The sequence below is a fragment of the Mercenaria mercenaria genome, chromosome 12 (genome assembly GCF_021730395.1).
Source record: "Mercenaria mercenaria strain notata chromosome 12, MADL_Memer_1, whole genome shotgun sequence".
Lineage (NCBI taxonomy): Eukaryota > Metazoa > Mollusca > Bivalvia > Venerida > Veneridae > Mercenaria > Mercenaria mercenaria.
The window spans coordinates 16,550,813-16,566,302 of NC_069372.1; the positions used below are offsets into that span (position 1 = coordinate 16,550,813).

Here is a 15,490-nt window from a genome sequence, read left to right on the forward strand (position 1 = left end):
AAGTATGTTTAAGCATTTATAATTGCTGAATAGCTGATGCTGACTTTTTTTAACATTCATGCCCTTCAAAATGTATTTAGTTGTTTACATTATTGTAGACAGTATGACAGGGGTTTATGTTTTTGTTATAATAACATTAAAATTGTTTTTGACTTAAAGGTTTATGAAATCGTTATAAATGAAAAGTACTTTATCAAAAGAAGACAAAATATGATGCATACAATCAAGGTCGTCGTTAACAAATTCTGCCTTTAACAGTTAGAAAAAAATAATTAAAACTTCTTATAATTGCACAATATACTACTTACGATTTACCAATTTTATTTTTATACTAACAATGTCCTATTCTAATTAGTAACACTCAAAAAAATATTATTATGGCAAAACTATTTCTGTGGTTAGTTAAAACATGGGCATATTTTAAGATACCCTGAGATGTATCATTTGATTAAAATACAAGTAATATGAAAGTTTACCAGAACCATTATAGACAGAACATGTTAATTTTCATTTTAATTTCATGATTAGCTAATAAACTATATACTTGTAAATAATTAAACATCTTCTTTCTTTCAAAGTCTTACGCAGACTTCATTAGTATAAATTAAAGAAACACTTTGAAATTAACAGATGATGTGGTCAGTTATTCATTATTGTTTATATTACTAGTTTTTAGTATTTTTCTCTTTATTTTATTTTTTTGGAAGTTGGATGGCTGGCTTAGAGTCAGGCTGTCTCAGTGTAGATCATATGGTTGCACTTAATTGTAAAGGAAGACCCTAGGTGCACTTCCAGGCATTGTTCCAGGCATGGACAGACACTAGAGTATACCCACCAACATTCCATGAGCCGCCTGGACTGTTTTACATTCATGAATAGTTCAAACACATTATGTGAGGTTTCGAACCTTAAGAAGTGAAAAGCAAGTGATTTGAGGTTAGCGACCTTAACCACTCGGCCATGGAGGCCTCACTTGAAAGTACATAGTGCAGAAGTATGATTAAAGTATATCATGAAAGTTACAGTAGAAAGTTAATCACACAGTGAAAACAATAACTGGTTTAGTAACTTACTAAACCAGTTATTGTTTTCACTATTTGATTAACTTTCTCCCACTAAAGATGTTTTATAATCATTTCTAGTAGACAGGTTTTTCTATAATTTTGCATATTTATAAATTGATGTACCATAAGGTAAGATAAAAAAGGAAAACGTGTTTTTCCCCAATAATCAGGGTTGAACGTTAGGAGCACCAAAATCAGTAATGATACTGTAACTTTCTAAAGCATGACTTTTTTTATATAACAATAAACTTTTATTATTTTCTTGTTTTAAATAATTCAACTCTTTTTCATGGTTTAAAGATTGCTCATATACATTTGTATATTTTACATGTATTTACATTTTAAAGATTATACAATTATGAAAGTTTTTCTTTAACGTAAAGTTGATTAACACCTCTTGTATTCATCTGGTATTAAAAGGTATCCATTGACAAGCACTTTGTTATACAGACTGTGAAGGTCATTAAGGATTCTCTGATCCACGGCACTGGAGTCAGTCAAATGTAACATCATAAACAAATTTACAATGATTTTCGCTTTTCATGATGATTCAGGGCTCATTTGTCCAGTCGTTAGAGTCAGGTATAAGAGATATTGTATTTTTTTTTCCCAGAAAGTGCTATTAAAAAGTTAATGGTAGAGATATTTGTTTTGAAAAACTCTAACGACTGATGCTAGTCTATATGAACATTAGAACTTTAACAATGTGAAATCAAGAAAAAATCACGCCCGAGTCTGGAATCGAAACCGGGTCGCCGCGGCAATAAATATGTCCATGCCTTCTTCACCAATACACCACAGAGGAACACATGCTTATCGATGAATACATATAAAGCTTGATAATAAAGGCAGTTTACCTCTGGTACCCCTTACAAATGCTTTTCAAATTTGAATGGAAAAATAAGGGGAAAAAACTAATTCTCACGTGTTTCTATAAGCTTTCTTATTAGAATTATAAACCCGTACGTGATATTCACGTATCAAAAGTTGGCTGTAGAATTTTTAAACTCCTATTTTCACTTTGAAAATGTTGAAAGCAAGGCCCTGATTGGTGAACGTGAGTCTCAGTAGCCTATTGTAGCGTTAATTGGAGAAACTCCCGCTGCAATCACGTGTTGTTTTAACCAGATTTGGTTAACAGAACAGAACAGAAAAATAGTGAATAATAATAATAATAATAATAATAATAATAATAAAAACATATATCACAACCCAAAGCTCTAGATAAATTTTGAACCTAAAGGGTACAGTGCTCCATGATTTTTATTGGAAAGTGTACTTTAATCATTGATATTAATGTTTATTTATTTGCAGTGACATGTGACTTTCTCATTGTTATGTGGTATACCTTGTGAATGCAGCGGTTATAATGAACGCAAGGGAAGGTAACCTCTGTGAGGAGCTTGCGAGATTGTATATATGGTACAGTTTAGTTATGGATTGCACCTGCGCTAGGTGACGTAATTATCTCGCAGTAATACCAAACATTTTTGTTTTCTGTAAACTTGCTATATGTAAGTCAGGAAGAAAACCTTGCAGCAAAAAAATCATTTCTTATATTTTATTTTGTATTGTTTACTAGAAGTGTTTATGGACTTTGTACCGTCCAGTAAAATATAAGGACAAAAGTCTAATAGAATATGTAGCCAAGCCGCCAAACAGCACTACACATGGAAAGAGGGGTATGTGTATATTTATACACTTGCACGACACCTGAGCACACAAATTAATGCATGTAAAACCATAATATTAACAGACAAACATAAACATGATGAAGAAACGCATTCTTTCTAAAATTCGTTTGAATAGTGAAATTTTGGCATTCATTTCTTTAGGTCAATGTATGCTACTTGCAACAGGCCTATGAAAAAGCCTTAAAGATGGCAGTTTCTTTAAATTAACCCATGGGTCTTATCCTGTTCTTTTTCTGTCGAGGTATTAAAGTGAAACCTGTTGTTACTGCACCTCCCCCTGCCACCCACCCACAGACAGATACACACAAACTGCATATCTGTTGTTTATTTACCAGTTTAAGGTATTAGTTGTGAAGTTAGATAATAAACTATTTATGTTCGTCTGAATGAAATGAAAGAACAAAATATGAGTATTTTGAAAGATATTGCCGAAACTGCTGAAGGAGCGTTAGAAGTTTCATATTTTAAAATCTGTCAAAGCATATTTTTATATTTGCTAAATTTACGAAGGCTGAAAATAAGGATATGGAAAGTTTGGACTTTTTTTCCACCGTCTTCTCCGGGGTGTGTTGACTCATCAGCCAGTTGTTCGAATTTGTTTTGTTGTGATATTGATACTATTTGAAACTGGACAAAAGGTATTATAGCTTAGGTCACCACGATAAAAATCTCCGAAAAGAGAACATCTGTTTTAGAGCCATACGCATTCAAAATGATTGTTGTCTAGGTCAGATCTGTGCAAATAATGTGATTATTTCATATATAAAATGTCGCTTCCATGAGGGTCGGCAGCACGATCTTTACGTTCAGGTTTATGAAGTGAAAGCCACATTATGCTGTCAGATTCAACAGTCAATAGGTCGAATTTAGACAGTTTGTTTTAAAATATTGAGTTCATTTTAAGTATATGCTCTGAACATGAATATAAGAAAGATAGTTTGATATACCTGTAGTAGTAGACTTTACATGCAAAAATGTATTGGTGAGATTTAAATCAGATGAATTAGTTAATTCTGGACCTTGATTCTAATGACTATCCCCCATAGATAATAACATGTAGGAAAATAGCATACCACGATCAAACAATTACAACAAGTAACGAATTCAGAAGGCACTTAATGAACAATAGAATTTGCAAAAGTTCAGCAAACACTTTTACAATAGTGCCTGATAAATTTTCACATCTGCAAGCAATTACTAGTACAGAATTGTACAGGAATATCATAGATTTATGACAACTGTAATTAGTTACAAGAATAAAGATACAGGTAAGGACCCGTGGTATTGGTATGGGTTAACGACGGTTATTTTCAATGACGTTTACTTAGTTGGATGATGGCGTGATCGCCCATAGGACGAATAGCTGAAATGCCGTCATAGATATGTTGATGCCATCAGGAGTACTGTTATGACTAAGAAACCAAAAGATTTTAAGGGGATTCAGTGGGCTGTCTGCTGCCTGTTTGCATTTACTTGGATTAAATTCCATGGCCCACAGTGGAAATTAACAGTGAGGAAGATGACTGTCTCATCTGCAAATAAAGAGGCCAAAAGTAGGAAGGGAACGGACCCCAAAACAGATCCCTTGGATGAGTTACTGTACTACTTACTGGAATCTACCTATTAGGAATGACCGGATCCGAGATACAGTTTGGTCAGAAGCTCCATGTTCTTAAAGCTTTTATAACAGTTTTAAGTAGCTGACCTTGTTGAAGGCTTTACTGAAATCAAGATGGATAGTTTTAGTTGTAAGAATTTTATGTCAAGAAAAGAGACATTGAAATTTACGAAAAGGAGTAAATACAGCGCAGCAGGGTTGTATTTAATGAAGTGTAGCTTTCATATATAGAAGTTAACACCCCTTTTTCTTTATCTATAGTAGCGATATAGTTCTTTACTGGTACTGATGAATAACCCGGACAGAAAATGAGTTTTTTTTTACCCGTAACTTTTTTATTTCTGCAAATTGTTATCAATGGGTGGTATCAAAATAAAGCTTAACATTTGCTGAAAACTTTACATAATTCAGATTTATATTTAGTAAGAAACTCACACGAAGTGAGGCCCCGAAAGGGGTATGTAAAATGGGGACTGTACGAACGTTGACTGATGATAAATTCAACCACTTTGTCATTTCCAAAATTTTCTTCATAGTATTATATTGAAACATTCCCAAAAATGCTGCAACAGTCATTCCGGATCAAGTAATGAAAAGTGACCCAATGTCAGGCCTTCATGTGTTGACGGTGAGCATGCGCAAAAAACACCCTCTTCCCCAGTAATTTTGGATAAATATTTTTGATACAGATAAATGTAAGTCATTTATTTATAAAGAATATTTACCAATTTTGTTTTTGTTTACACCAGTTGGTGTTGTAAGTGGTTGCTATAAGACGGTGTGTTCAATATTGCAATCGAATAATTCCAAGGCGGTCGACTTTATCATCTGTCCGGGTTTATCATCAGTACCAGTATGAGAATATAGGTCTCTGAAAATCTGATATAGAAAATGTCGAAAAAAAAACGTTTAATAAATAAGTGGATTTTATATGAAATAAGGAACGACCGGATTTAGTTGTGCTCAGACTATAGGTCAGAGACCACCAATTCAAAAAAATACAGGGAACTTACTGGGAATGAGGTAAGTGTATACCTGGGAATAAGGTAACATGTGTGCGTTCTGATTGGTCAGTCATATAAACAAACCCAGGAAGTGATTATTTTTTCAAAATTGATATTTTTTCACTTCATTTACAGTATTTTATACATTTTGACAAAATTTGCTACATTTTATGTGTATTGAAAAAAAGTTTTATCAAACGAATTTCTCCCGCCATGTCAATGATGTAAACAGAGGGTCATCTCATTCACACGAAAATTACTTAAATAAAGTATCACTATTCATATGTTTTTCGTCCGATATTTTGGTAGAACTAAGATAGTTCTTGAAAAACTTGTAATTAGATATACATGTTTCGATCTATGGAAGGCCGTACACAGCATAATGTTACAATGTAAGTCTATGGGAAAACAATTGGTGGTCTCTAACCTTTAGCGAATCAGGATGTACGGTACGGGTACGGTATGGGCATTAGGAGGAACAAGCTCTTGTGTGATGGTGATTAGAAAAAAAAAATAACTAGGATAGGACTGCACATAAATAAACAAATTTGAGAAATAAACGGGTAAAAAATTGTATTGTAATATTGTCAGATGTATGAGTAGTAACCTGCTTATTAAATTCTGTATGATGATGCCTTTGTCCTTTCATGACATTATAACGGAATGTATTATTGCGTTTGTCAGTACTTTCCCGCCATCTTGAAGACCATGTTGACATTTTCCAAGGTGCAGGGCTTGACACTAACAATGTCCCGGGTTCCCGAGGACCCCAAATTCTAATGAGGGACACCAATTCATAAAAGCTGGGTGTTCCTCCAGGATACCTATTGTCAGTAACGACAGCGTAAATTACCAGGTCTAGGAGAATGGAATATAAATTAGAACAGGTAGAGCACACACAGTAATTAACAGATCATATATAAATCAATATATCACCTGTAAATTTATATATCAACACATCTTTTAATCAATATAATATGAAATTAGGCGCTGCCTATCTGACGGGGAAAACCTAGTCGAACTAATCCGACGTATACAGTTTGTTTTATATTGTGACGGTCAAACTGTAACGTCGGACCAAACTAGCCAAAAACCGAGTGGAAATTGAGTTTTATGAAGTTTGCATTTAACACCAAATTTTCACATTTTTCTGCACTCTACTTGTTATACATAATAAATACAGACGAATACCAGATAATCTTGCTTGTTTCTATAAGTAAATCGGTAAAAAAAATGTTAGTTTCAAAATGAAACACGTTAGCTGAAATCCTATGTAAACAACCGCCCAACTGTGGTGAAATATGTACCGCGTCAAATCGCCCTACCGGTGAACCGGTCAATTTCTTCTTTTTTTTTTCATTATGTTTTGCTTTGTTTTGTTTTTCTTTAATAAATGTTTTATTTGCAGGGTTTATGACTGAATTTAACCACATACAAACGTATAATAAAAATAATTGATTTTTGAAACGAAAATAAAGTACGTTCGCGCAAAATGGTCATATGCGAGATTGAAATTCGGTGAGTGCCAGGAAATTTCCATAACCGTAACGTACCCGTTTTTTTTTAAGTAAATGGTATTTTTGTTGGCTTTATGACAAAATTCATTCGTATATAATATGAATAATTGAAATACAATAGAAAAATGAAATATATGCACACAAAACGTTTTTATAACAAATTGAAAATCGGCGAGCCTAAGGGAAATATGAACTCAAATTACCTAAACTTCTCTTATATAAACAACTGTTTTAATTATTTTTTGGACGATCTATAACCCTGTTCAATCAGAAAAAAATAACTGAGAGAAGTTTATTAAAAGTTAATTCTGTATACGAGATTTACGGAAATGGTGTTCGCGACGTAAGAGTAGATATCTCCAAGAAATAAATGTTTATTTCTGATCATCATCTTGACTACTCTGGTTTACTTTGAAATATTTTTTAATACCCGTCACATGCTTTTTTAGTTAAATAATGTATTGATACCGGTTACAAGACCGATTCCAAATCGGCAAATTCTTCGGAAAGTTCGAAGCATAGATTTTTTTATTTATTCTAAATAATTTTTATTACGTTTTGAATATTAGATAATTGTAATTAATCGTCTGTCACAATCAAATAGATTACCGATAATTGCAACAGGGGTGCAAATTGATATAGTAAGTCTTTTTAAGCTGAATTTGTTTGCAAATTAATTGACATCTCGTTTGCAATAAGTTTTACTTCAGTAAATCTTCGGACAACAAAATAATTATTTTTTTAATTAATAATGAAAAAACGACTTCTAACAACGCATTGTTGGCGAAATATTGAATGTCGCAAGTTTTCTTTAAATATAGTCACTATGCCGATTTACAAAAGATACGCATATTATGCGAAATATATAATTTGTAAGTCATGATATTTATAAGAAATATAACCACGCATAGTTATTTGATTTTGTTATCTGAAGAAAAAACTAAAATATGCAAGTATGGACAGTATTACTGTGCCCATGTACAACAGTAGGGGAAACTTCCCGTTCGGGAAATCATTTATGGGTTTTTCCCTACTTCCTGAACAGGAAACTTGTTACTTTTTATAGTAACATGCTTCCCGTTTGGGAAGCAATATCGCAAGTTTTTGACCCATTTCATTTAAAATTGCCGGTGCACGAGAATATACACAAGATCTGCAACTTAAATATGCCACATTAAACTTGAATGATATATCTAAATTTCTACCGTTCACAATTTTTTTAAATGTCTTATTGAATGTTTTATTTGACAGTGAAATTGACCATTTTCTTCAGAAATTGCTTAAAATCAGAGTTTCCCGAATTGGAAACCTAACTTCCTGATCGGGAAACCTAGCCTTTAAGTTACTTCACAATCAGGAAACTGAAAGCAGATATTCAGAAAATGTATTCTTTTATTTTGTTATAAAAAGCAATTATTTCAAATTTCTAGTTTTCAGGGAGTTGTGATCCTGTAATTTGATGTGTCTGGTGCCCCAGGATTTTAACAGACTCATATGAGTTTGGGTTCAAAGGCAGTGGATCAATTATTTGAATATTTACTTTAGATACATTCCAAGATCTTGTGTTGTGTGACTGCAGCATAGTTTCTGACGTAAATGTATTTCTTTCTCCTTTTAGTTCGTCTGTTTTTGTTTTTTTTAAAACTCTATGAGGTATTGTCGTCACTTGATGGTTGGCGTTGGTGTCTGCGTTTGTTAAAATTTTTGTTTAGGTCCACTTTTTCTCAAACATTGTAAGGGTTACAGCTTTATAACTTTGCACATTAGGGGACTATGTATGCCTAGAACCACAACTCTGATATGCATTTTGATAAAATAATTGCCCTTTATTGTACTTGGAAAATTTTAGTTTCTTGGTTAAATTTTTTGTTTAGGTCAAAAACTATAAGAGCTACAGTTTTGAAACTTTGCACACTTGTTTATCATCGATCATTAGGGACTATATAGTCCAAGAACCATAACTCTAATCTGCATTTTGTCAGAATTACGGCCATTTTTGTAGTTTTAGAAAATCCCAACTATATCTTTTTAAGATCTCTTGTATGTGTTACTACATAATACACATGTTATTTCTTTACTTTTCTGTTGTTCAGTTTTTATCATTTTCAATACTATCAGAGAAATTGAATTCAACAAAATGCGGATCTCTGCTCTTCAGAAATAATCTTCTTTGCTGAAAACAATGTACAAATATTCATAATGTGGGTCATAAATTGAATCATAATACTGGCCTGTTTTGTTCTTTACACCTTCTTGTTTTTATAAGTTTTCACTACATACTGTTGTTCTGAATTCAAATCTACTGCACAAAATAATATTGCATTAACTTTGGTATCAGTTTTAATTAACCATGTTTTTCCAACTATTTGATCATTGTCAAAGGCTCCTATACAGTAAGACAGAAGAAATTTCAGTTGCTAAGTTCCCTGTGATGTCAGCCACTTCATTAACGTAAGATAGCAACCAGGGGCCGTATTCATAAAGCATATTAAGTATAAGTTTTGACTTAAGTTTAAGATTTTACTTAAGTTTGGGTGATTTCAACTTAAGTCTAAGTAAAAACTTAAGTTCTAGTCATAAAACAGCTAAAACTTAAGATACGTAAGAAATAACTTAAGTCAGAAAATACAAAAGCGTTGTGAGTACGATTAAAGTGTTGTTTTCAGATAAAAGCACTTTAAACATAATTGTGCATGTTGTATCTGTCTGAAATTAATGTTGTTGTTTTTTTTAATGTTTTCGTCCACAATAAAAAAAACAAGAATTACTTATCAAGTTGTTTTATGAATAACAAATATACTTAAGTAAAATAAATTTCTAACCTAAGTAATACTTAAGTAAACAATTAATTTCTTGTACTTATACTTATAAGATGCTTTATGAATACGGCCCCAGATGAATAACATGAGCTGTCCATAAGACAGCATGCTCAACTTTTGTCAGTGCTTGACTCTGAATTAGGGTTTTGCAAGTACAAATTTTAACAGTCAAAATTCAAATCAGAGTTATGAGGATTGTTTCTCTTAGTGATGACTCTGATAGTAAAAAACTATTTTAATTTTCAAGTCAAAATCTTTGATAGTAACAGAGATATTTGACTTCATCAACAACTTTTACCAAAAAAAAAAATCTAAGTTAAAAAGGGGCATAACTCTATAAAAATTCAAATCAGTGTTATGGGGATTGTTTCTCCTGGTGTAGACTTTAATAGCAAAAAAACTATTTTGATCTTTGATAGTAACAGAGATATCTGACTTCATCAAAAACTTTTACACAACAAAATCAAAGTTAAAAAGGTGCCTAACTCTGGCAAATTTCAAGTTATGAGGATTGTTTTCTGGTTTAGACTTTGACAGTAAATACCTATTGTAAGTTTCAAGTCAAAAACTTTGATAGTTACAGAGATATTTGACTTTATCAAAAACTTTAAAGTTAAAAAGGAGAATAACTATATCATAAGTCAAATCAGAGTTATGTGGATTGGTGTAGACTTTGATAGTAAATAACTTTTTGAAGACTGAAGTCATATTTTTTTTACTTCTCTTAGGTTTAAAACAGTCTAAAAGAGCATTTGTCACCTTTGCATTTGGGTGTGCAGAAAAGGAAGACATATTAAGAGATTGTAATTCTGTATCAGCTATTAATAGAGACATAGAGTCCTTGATTAACTTTGATTTTGATAAATATAAAAGTGAAAGAAACAAAGTAGTTACATCTTTTCTTGAAGGTATCACATCTGACACAGTAAAAACACAAAATACTGTAAGAGCATGTGCTGCATTTGGACAGATTTACAGTTTCAGGTAGATGCATCTTATGGCCCCAGTTTTGTTACAATATCAAACAGCACAAGGTTAATTGTCTGTCAGTATTGGTTCTAATCTTTAGCTCGATTTTTAAAAGAAAAAAGTAGAGTTGGCGATGGCGTCACCCTTGATTAAAGTTTTTTAAAAGTCAAATATCTCTGTTCCTATCAAAACTAGTATTCCAAAACAATATAATACTCTGAAACCAAACCATGAGCTTATAGGGACTTGTCACTGCTATTTCTATGTCATTATAAGTAAACCCCTTTCATATTTTATCGTTATGTTTTGCAATACAAGTATTGTTATATTATCATGTATAATAAGTAAGCTAAAGAACAGACTTTAATTTAATAATATTTTTGGTTCTAGCTTATGATAGTATATGTCATACTGTTTCCATGTCAGTTGCCTTAAAGCTACTTTTTCGAATTTCTTAAGTTTTTCAAAAAATTTCAATTTGAAAAATACATTTTGTATCACCTTGACAATTGATTTTTTTTTTGTAAAATGTTCATGTGAAGAATACAAACAGTCTGGAAAAGCATTATGTATCCCTCGTGAACAAAATCAGAATTTTACATTGAAAAACATCTAGCATCGAATATCGTCCTGCTTTTGGTATTTCTAAATATCACTTTGTATCAAACTAGATACTGTGAATTTATTACTGAAAGATTTGGCATCAATTAAGGTAAAAATGTACCTGTACACATACATGTGTTCAATAATATCGGTCTGTGTTGCTTGATCTATTTTCTTTGCATTCTGTATAATAGTTTTAAAGTTTTCAATGTAGGAGACACAGCCTTTGCAATATGACACTAGTTTTGTGATATTCTATTTTATGTAGTTTATCAAAGAGCTATAAAAATATAAAGTACTTTATACTTCTTTGAGTTTATCAAGTTTTTTTCAGATCTCCCTTTGGAATGTTTCTTCTGGTTCTTATGACTTCGTCTGTCGCGATATTTCATTTAGGTAGAATGATAAAAAGATGTACCACGAAAAGAAGAAGAATTTCCTGATCGGGAAGTTTGGTTTCCAAATCGGGAAACTCTACTTTTTTGCAGTTCATTCAGAAAAAGGGCAGATTCAATGTGAAATTAAAAAAATACTAAGGCATTTAAAAAAATTCTGAACTGTAGAAATCTAGATATTTCCTTTAAGTTCAATATGGCATATTCAATTTCGAGATCTCATGTATAGTCTGATGCACCGGGCATTTTTAATGAACCTACATAAAATAAAGTGGTTTTACTTCCAGAACGGGAAGCATGTTACTATAATAAGTAACAAGTTTCCTGTTCGGGAAGTAGGGAAAAACCCATAAATAATTTCCCGATCGGGAAGTTTCCGCTACTGTACAACAGAAAGGAGCTCGTTTGTTAAGGTCCGTTAGTTAGTACATTAGTAACATGTGTCACCATCATACATTATACAGTCAACAATATAAAATCAAGTTGATTAGAGACATACATTGATAACACTTTCAAGTTATCAAAGGAAATACGGTAGATCTAATGAAATTTCCCGCGCGCTTGCAGAATTTCAATCTCGTATAAAATATTTTTGCGCGAACGTTTTTTTTTTTTATTCTTCTCGTAAGTAAATTATTTATGAAAATATTTTATTGAATTCCCTCAAAAATTCAGAACTAACTTAGTTAAAAAAATGAAGGTGTAATACGGTGAAACGTGTGATCTCTTCTCAAGTCTGAAACCATGTTACTTCTTCCCAGGACGACACGGCTGTAAGCTCCTCCGGTTTTGAGCATTTCAATAAATACGCACATGTCGACCCTACTTAACTGGTCTTAATATTTGCCTACGCAAGAAGTTTAGTAAACTATTTTACTGACAGTGACATGAAAACAATCACGGGAATTGAAAATTGTTTGAGAGGGCCGTTCTGGAAAAAATATGTACAGTAACTTTAAATACACACCGTGAAGTTTGCACACGTAGACAAAGTGACTTTTTATATTCTCTAGGCTGTTTTTATGTATATATATATTTTTCTGTATGTTGTTCATACGCTTTAGATAATAAACAACACAGTATACATCATATTTCGTGTTCATTTCTTTTAAATTCATAATGACGTAAAAAACGAGAATTCAGCGTACAGGTTTCCACAGATTCTCCAATACTTGAAATGTAAATGCTGTAAGGTGCGCGTTTTCTGATTGGTCGATAAGGATCAAAACAACGCATCATAAAATATCATGGCTGAAAAACAAGGTCAATATTGCGGGGTAGCTGTGGATTTATGGCTGGTATAAGGTAATGCTGTGTATTTCAAGAATATCATCGGTGCAGATCGCGAGAAAAAGGTTCTTTCTTCGTGGACATGGTATATATTTCATAGTGTTTAACAATTTCCATTCATGTATTTGAGATGCGAGCAAATTTTGCTCGCAGCAGATCCCAGGTTTTTGACATACTTTGGCTTGTCGCGGTGGCTGCAAAAGTCAGAAATTAAAAAGCAGCCACTCAGCGACAGTAAGCTTGTCTAGGGGAAAACCTAGTCATACAGAATCTTATTTCTGCATTCATTTTTCTTTTTGATATTTTCAGTTTTGACTGTAAGCCTGACGGTTTTGCTCTTTAGCCTTTTGTTATGTAAGTTATGAACAAAGGCAAATGTTTTTAAATGTTTGGAATAAATGAACAAGATCAAATCATTTCTTCAAATATGTCAAGACTAGACTGACGACAGAAAAATCTTTGGGTGTACAGAATCTAGTCCCAAAATGCATCAGAGGCCACTAGTCCAGCATATTATACAGTCGGCGCTATGGGCCCCAACGATCATGCCTTTGCTGTCAATTCGTTTCTCTAATACAATTGTCTGAATCCGGGAATGCAAAGTTTCTTTTCAGTTCATGTACACGTAACAAATAGTTTTAAAAATACATATTAATCCTGTGTAACGTCACATTCATGGTATGAGCGCATTTAGATTATGTGGGTGCAACATCAAGTCAGACGTGTCAGTATTTATACTTAATAGCAAACTTAGAAAAATTCTTTTAAAACTTACCTTTGTAAAGAGAAAATGGACATCACAATTAATAAAAAAACAGTGTGAATTTAGTTGCTATCTAAAAGGCAGAGTTCTCTTGATAAACCAACAGTGCCCCATAAAAATAAAAGAAGTGTTAACATGATTAATGGCAATACCTGGTATTACAGATTCTTTGTATGAAGTTTTATGTTCTATTAAGTTATTAACACAATGTCAATTGTTTGCATTAATGATAATCCATAATTCCTGAATGTAATATCAGTTTGTTACAATTCTTAGACTACAATAAAATTAAAGCTCAATTTGGCATGTTTTTATTCTGTTAAAGAATATAAGGCTTTTTACTGGTTGTAGTGCAGATGGGAATATCTGGCCTCAAGGGAAACTGTCTAGTTCCAGTTTTGTTTTATCAGTTGCAGCGTAATGTTACGATTTTTTGATAAAATAACATTTTTTGAATCAAGAAATATGCTATCAGGAACAAAGAGGAACTGTCAATGTATTGGATTTTTATTCCGTATTATGAAATAAAATATAAATTATTACATAAATCTTCTACAAAAATGTAGTTCGTTTTACGTCATTTACAGCACGAGAGTCATCTTCCAGCACTGGTAAAAATACTGGAAATCCCCGTCTGGTATGCAAGAAAAAGAAATACGTCTTCTACAGCACAAGATGAGGAGAATTAATTATATAACTAAAATATTTCTGTTATACGGTTAATCCAGGAAGGTCTAAATTTTAATACTACGTATCAGTTGTTCCAGGGTTAATCATATTAGTTATGATCATAGAAACCAGTTAAATAGAAATTTGTCTCTTTTCAGCTGGATATTAGAAAATAGTGATATAAATTTTTAATGTAGATATCTAATGTTCTTCCAACAAATAAACATTTGAACTTATATAAACCTGTTATCCTAACTGCAAACTATTGCGATTCTTTTAAATGTCATTTATATTGTCAGATGACATCTTTTAGGACAAATTTTGTATCACTAATTAGCTATGGTAAACCTCTTGTGTGGGAGAATGACAAACAACCACTGACATGATAAATTCTTATTATCCCCCGACGAAAGTCTGAGGGATATAGTTTTGGCGTTGTCCGTCTTTCCGTCCGGAGCCATATCTAGGAAATGGTTGGGAATATTTATTTAAAACTTCATATACCTGTTCACCACTATGAGTTCTTGCGGCCCATCAAGTTTCAGTCAAGATTGCCCAAGTAACACCAGAGTTATGGCCCTTAGAAATTTCTAGTGTTAACTATATAGGGTACTATAAATATGGCAATTTCTGCATCATAATTTTTGATATATTTGACCTAGAACTATGAAACTTAAACAGAATTTAGATCACCATAATGTGGTTGTTTACACACAATTTCGTTCGGATTTATTTGTAAATTAAGAGTTATTGCCCTTTAATTGTATAAAAATCCACATATTTGTACATAACAAACTTACCATTTGGTAGAATTTCATTAAATTTCTTTCATTCTTTTCCATGAAAATTTATTGTAAACATGTGAAGTTGTGTACCCACACCTGGTCACCCCCTTACCTTGATTACATCCCTCCCTATCCCCCGACCCCCACCACCCCACACACACACACCAAAAAAAAAAAAAAAAAAAAAAAATCCTTATTCAAATTTTTTTAAACAAACTTCATATACATGTTCACCACTACGAGGTTATGGGGCCCATCAAGTTTCAGACAGATTGCCTAAGTAACGCCAGAGTTATGGCC

At 32.5% G+C, this 15,490-nt stretch overlaps 1 protein-coding gene across 2 annotated transcripts in view; it reads left to right on the forward strand.

Moving 5' to 3' along the window:
• The window catches only part of LOC123533130 (FACT complex subunit SSRP1-like), a 299,019-nt gene that overhangs the window by 256,277 nt on the left and 27,252 nt on the right, over positions 1-15,490 (forward strand). The window contains exon 1 of one of the 2 annotated variants that reach the window (XM_053519297.1): positions 5,813-5,943. The exons of the other annotated variant lie outside the window; for it this stretch is intronic. The gene's annotated coding sequence lies outside the window, so the exon portion shown is untranslated. Of the gene's footprint in view, positions 1-5,812; positions 5,944-15,490 lie in introns of those variants that run through there. 2 annotated transcript variants of the gene reach the window in all.